Here is a 6,000-nt window from a genome sequence, read left to right as displayed (position 1 = left end):
CACTGATTGATGCCATTTATTAACTGGCATCTTTTCCTTTTTTTTAGTACTCTAACTTTAAGCTTTGGGTGACTAGAGTGCATCGGGCAGTTGTTGCTAACAGTCTGTTCAGGAGCTTTTTTTGGTTTGCATCATTTGAAAAAAAAAAACAAGCAAAAGTACTCCTAAGCACCTAAACCCCCTCACATACAGCACTCACATTCACCATATCCTCACAGATTAAATAAAAGATAGGCAAATGCCAGTTAGGCCAGGTAAGATTGATTAAAACGGTCCTGCTCTTGGTCAGTATCACACTTCTGTACCTTCTGTGGGATCTAAAAACTTTTTTTTTGTTTTGAAACTCTTTGTTATTACCGTATTTTCTGGCGTATAAGGCGACTGGGTGTATAAGACGACCCCCTAACTTTCCAGTTAAAACATAGGTTTTGGGCTATACTCACCGTATAAGACTACCCCCCTTCCGAGGCAACACCATTTAAAAACATCAGATTTTTTAATTGAAATGGTTATGACTTACCGGTACTTAAAATCCTTCAAAATCCTCATGTTCATCCTCTGACATCATAAGTTCATGAATGACATCTTGTGATACATTTGTAAGACAGTCATCATATGGATCAAATTCCAAATCAGATGGTTACCGCTGGATGTGCAGTAATACGGTAGCTTCGGCTACATACAGTATACAGTATATATACAGCCCGCTGGATGTGCAGTAATGTACATACAGTATACCGTGCTGAGCCAAGCTGGCTCAAAACAAATGTCCCTATGACAGATGAATCTGTCAGCCCGCTGGATGTGTGGTATATACAGTATACTGAGCCAAGCTGTTTCAAAACGTACCGGTACGTCCCTGCTGTAATCAGCCCGCTGGATGAGTGTATGTACGGTAGCTGTGGCTACATACAGTATACACTGGGCCAATCACAGCGAGCGATGTATTCTACTAATGAATACAAAGCCTGCTCGGATTGGCTGAGGTTGTGACATCATCAGCCCACCTCTCTAACTCAACCAATCCGAGCAGGCTTTGTATTCATTAGTAGAATACATCACTCGCCGTGATTGGCCCAGTGTATACTGTATGTAGCCGCAGCTACAGTACATACACACATCCAGCTGGCTGATTACAGTAGGGATGTACCGGTACGTTTTGAAACCGCTTGGCTCAGCGCAATATACTGTATATACCACACATCCAGCAGGCTGGCAGATTAATCTGTCATAGGGACATTTGTTTTGAGCCAGATTGGCTCAGCACGGTATACTGTATGTACATTACTGCACATCCAGCCAGCTTGACCCAAACAAACTCAAGGTTCACATTTTTTACCCTGCGTATAAGACGACCCCCAATTATATTTTTGAGTATAAAAAGTAGTCTTATACGCCAGAAAATACTGTAATAATGAGTAAATGAAAATAGGCAATATGACTAAAGTGGTTCTAAACCCTTACATATACCCAGTAAAGTGACTGGCCTCGAGTGATACACAGAGATGAAACAAACCCTCCTACATAAGTTGTACCTGTTTATCTGCAGTCTTCTCTTCTCAACAGCTGTTCAAAATCAAGACCATATAACGCTTGTCTGAGCTTTTACTTAACACAGGGAGGAGAGCTGAAGTTACACACTGCTAGCTCAGTGAGGAGAGCTCTGAATGCTGATTGGAGGGAAATGACACACACCCCCTTCACACAGTCCACAGGAACAGAGATGAAGCTGGTAATCATGGAATGTGTGCTGGAGGTCCGCCCTGTCACCATTTTATCTCTTAGTGTTAGGAAAACTTGTCAAAAGTGATTTATGCTGCTAGCAGAGAAATGAAACAGCAGACAGAAATTACACTTAGTGCTCTTAATTGGGACAAGTACACACTATGGAGGGATATGATTTGTTCATATTTCATGTCTGATGTTTACAACCACTTTACCAGTACAAGACAGAAAATTATAAAACTTTGTTTAAAACTTCACAAAGCAGTGATTGTTTTTCAGTAGCTGATTGAACACACACAATAAACTACATAAACTGACAAATATATTTTTTTCCTTCTCCATTGCAAAAAGGGGTGATATTGCCATAAGCAATTGACTGTTTAAACTGAACTCCAGCAATGATTTTTTTAAACTTACATTGGGCCCTTGGTTACATTTAAATCTGAACTCCAGGCAGATATTATTATTAGTATTATTATACAGGATTTATATAGCGCCAACAGTTTATGCAGTGCTTTACAATATAAGATATAAAAGACACATATTAACCTCTTCGTGCCGACGTCACACAAATATGCGGTCTCACAGAACTGGGCTTTTTTCCATGGGGCCGCATACACAGCGCATCCCCAGCACAAAGACCAGAGCTAATGATCGGACCCGGGACTCCCGATTCCAGGTCACATGATCGCCGTGATAGCCTCTGATTGGCTATCACAGTGATCAGTCATTGTACAGCCCGGCCCCCTTGTTTTTTCTTTTCTCTCTATGAATGGAGGAGAGAGATACATTGTATTTCTCTAACTCCTGGCATAGAGGGAAAAATATGTTTGTTAAAATAAATAAATAAATATTACAAAATAAAAGAAAAAATAAAGAAAAAATACCTAGATCAAAAGTTTAGGGTCAAAGGTCAGGATTTTTTTTTTTTAAATTGTCAGTATCAGTGTCAGTTAGTGTCAGTGTGTTTTAGGTAAAAAAAAGAAAAAAAAACAAACAAAAAATTGCCCAATATTGTGCGATCATCAAGAGCTAGAAATTTTATTTAGGGATGTTCTTTGGTGGTAGGTTACGGTAGTAACAAGAAACACACAGCTAAATTTAAAAAAAAGGGTTTTTTTTTTACTATTTTGGGCCAGTTTTCCTTTGATAATAAAAAAAAATCAGGAGATATCCATTACCATTTACCACCAAATAAAAGCCCAATTTGTCCTGATAAAAACAAGGTATAATTCACATGGATGTACAAATAAGTTGTGATGATATGTATGCAAAATTGTGTTTAGGCATTAAGATTTGTTTTACCCTTAGGCATGAAGGGGTTAATGCAGCTCTGTGATCCTTAATATATGATTATTATTTTTTTTATACAAGCAGTGTAAGTACCTGAATCTGACCTGGCATCAACTGCTTGCAGTTCCTGCAGAGCTGGAGTAAGAGAAGAAGAAGCAGCACATACATTGAACAAACACAAGACTTCCTGAATAGTGGAGACACAGAACCCTATATACAGGGAATGTAGAGACAGCAAGTTGATTCAGCAGCACCTGAATCAGGACTGTACGCAGCCCAGACTAATACAATAAACTTCAGATTCCCCAGTAGTCCTCCAAATGTGACACATGGATAATTATATGTAACTACATTTGCATAATGTAAGTTTAATTGCTTCCCACCTCGCCACTGCACATAAACGGCCGGGTGGTAGCTTTCCCGTCCTGTCAGAACGGCACCTCATATGGCGTTGGGCCATGCAGAAACACAATCCTGTGATGGCTGTGTCCCAGATCGGGACATGGGCGCTGTGATTGGCCCTGCCGATCACGTGATTGCTGTGTCCAATCACAGCCATCACTCAGTATAAACAGAGAAATATGTCTCTGTGTTAGCTCTCTGTCTAGCTGATGATTTTAGTGTTTAGCTATACAGAGATTACACAGATTGCACCCATTCCCACACAGTACACCAAGCACCATCTGTCCCTGTCCAAGTGTCACATCAACATCTGTACCAGTGTACCAGTGCACAAAACATTTGTCACAGTGTATTAGTGTCCAATCAATATCTGTCACAGTATACCAGTGTCACATCAACATCTGTAGCATAGGAAAAAACATAGGTGTTGCGCTGCTAATAAAATACCAAATACCAAGGCTTGTGATTATATCAGTGCAAAAAAAACATACACTGCTCAAAAAAAAATAAAGGAACTCTTTTTAATCAGAGTATAGCATCAAGTCAATTAAACTCCTGGGATAGTAATCAGGTCAGTTAAGTAGCAGAGGGGGTTGTTAATTAGTTTCAGCTGCTTTGGTGTTAATGAAATTAATAACAAGTGCACTAGATAGGCAACAATGAGATGACCTCCAGAACAGGAATGGTTTTACAGGTGGAGGCCAGTGACATTTTTTTCCCTACTCATCTTTTCTGACTGTTTTTCACTAGTTTTGCATTTGGCTAGAGTCAGTGTCACTACTGGTAGCATGAGGCGATACCTGGACCCTACAGAGGTTGCACAGGCAGTCCAACTCTTCTAGGATGGCAAATCAATATGTGCTATTGCCAGAAGGTTTGCTGTGTCTCCTAGAACAGTCTCAAGAGCATGGAGGAGATTCCAGGAGACAGGCAGTTACTTTAGGAGAGTTGGACAGGGCCATAGAAGGTCCTTAACCCATCAGAAGGACAGGTATCTACTCCTTTGTGCAAGGAGGAACAGGATGAGCACTGTCAGAGCCCTAGAAAATGACCTCCAGCAGACCACTGGTGTGAATGTCTGAATGTCTCTGACCAAACAATTAGAAACAGACTTCATGAGAGTGACCTGAGGGTCCGTCATCCTCTAGTGGGCCCTGTGCTCACTGCCCGTCACCATAGAGCTTGATTGGCATTTGCCATTGAACACCAGAATTGGCAGGTCCGCCACTGGTGCCCTGTGCTTTTCACAGATGAGAGCAGATTCACCCAGAGCACATGTGACAGACGTGAAAGGGTTTGGAGAATCCGTGGAGAACGTTATGCTACCTGCAACATAGTTCAGCATGACCGTTTTGGTGGTGGGTCAATGATGGTCTGGGGAGGCATATCTATGGAGGGACGCACAGGCCTCTACAGGCTAGACAATGGCACCCTTACTTCCATTAGGTATCGGGATGAAATCCTTGGACCCATTGTCAGAACCTACGCTGGTGCAGTCGGTCCTAAGTTCCTCTGGTGCACGATAATGCCCGGCCTCATGTGGCGAGAGTATGCAGTCAGTTCCTGGAAGATGAATGAATTGATACCATTGAATGGCCCCCACGCTCGTCTGACCTAAATCCAATAGAACACTTTTGGGATATCATGTTTTGGACCATCTGATACCGTCAGGTTGCACCTCAGACTGTCCAAGAACTCAGGAATGCCCTGGTCCAGATCTGAGAGAAAAAACCCCAGGACACCATCCGTTGTCTCATTAGGAGCATGCTCTGATTATGTCAGGCATGCATACAGTACAAGCACGTGGGGGCCATTCAGACTACTGCTGTCAATCTCTGTACACATCAATATGTACCACCACACATGTGCTAAGTAGGTGGGCTCTCACCTTAGAAGATTGACCTACAAATTATAATCAGTCAATGCGCATGTTTCTGGGTTTAAAATTTATGAAAAAAAATTACTTATTGCAACACGCTTTTTTAAAATAAATTTGTTCTTTTTTCATTTCACACAACCAGTGGTGATTAATTACCACCAAAAGAAAGCTCTGTCTGTCTCAAAAAATGATAACAATGTCATATGGTTACAGTGTCGCATGACTGAGTAATTATCATTCAAATTGTGACAGCGCTGAAAGTGGAACATTGGTACCGTCAGTGATTTGTTATTAATCCCAAGTGTGTTCATTTACAGATCCCTTTTCCTTCCATGCTCCCTGAAGAAAATCTTAAGTTGGAATGACTGAAACGAGTTGGAGCTTTTGGGAATGTTATATTGTTGTAACCCTGTAAGAGACTATACAATTAGAACAGTATAAATCAGAGCTATTTAGTATCATTTTAGGAAGCAATTAATTTTTTTAAATACATTTTTGTACAATAAAGCATATATAATTTTTTATAAGCATATGTGTGATGTTTTGACAGCTGCATTAAAGTCCCAGGGGGTAATTCTTGTATCTATATTGGGGCCAAGCAGCCAGATACTCGACTCCTAGATTGTAAGCTCCAAGGAGCAGGGCCCTCAAATCCCTCTTGTATTGAACTGTATTGTTACTGTATTGTCTCCCATTATATT

Source organism: Staurois parvus, unplaced genomic scaffold (assembly GCF_062004578.1).
Source record: "Staurois parvus isolate SC_StPar_1 unplaced genomic scaffold, SC_StPar_1.0 ptg000207l, whole genome shotgun sequence".
NCBI classification, from domain to species: domain Eukaryota; kingdom Metazoa; phylum Chordata; class Amphibia; order Anura; family Ranidae; genus Staurois; species Staurois parvus.
The sequence above is the reverse complement of the archived record's forward strand: the minus strand, read 5'-3'. Positions refer to the sequence as shown.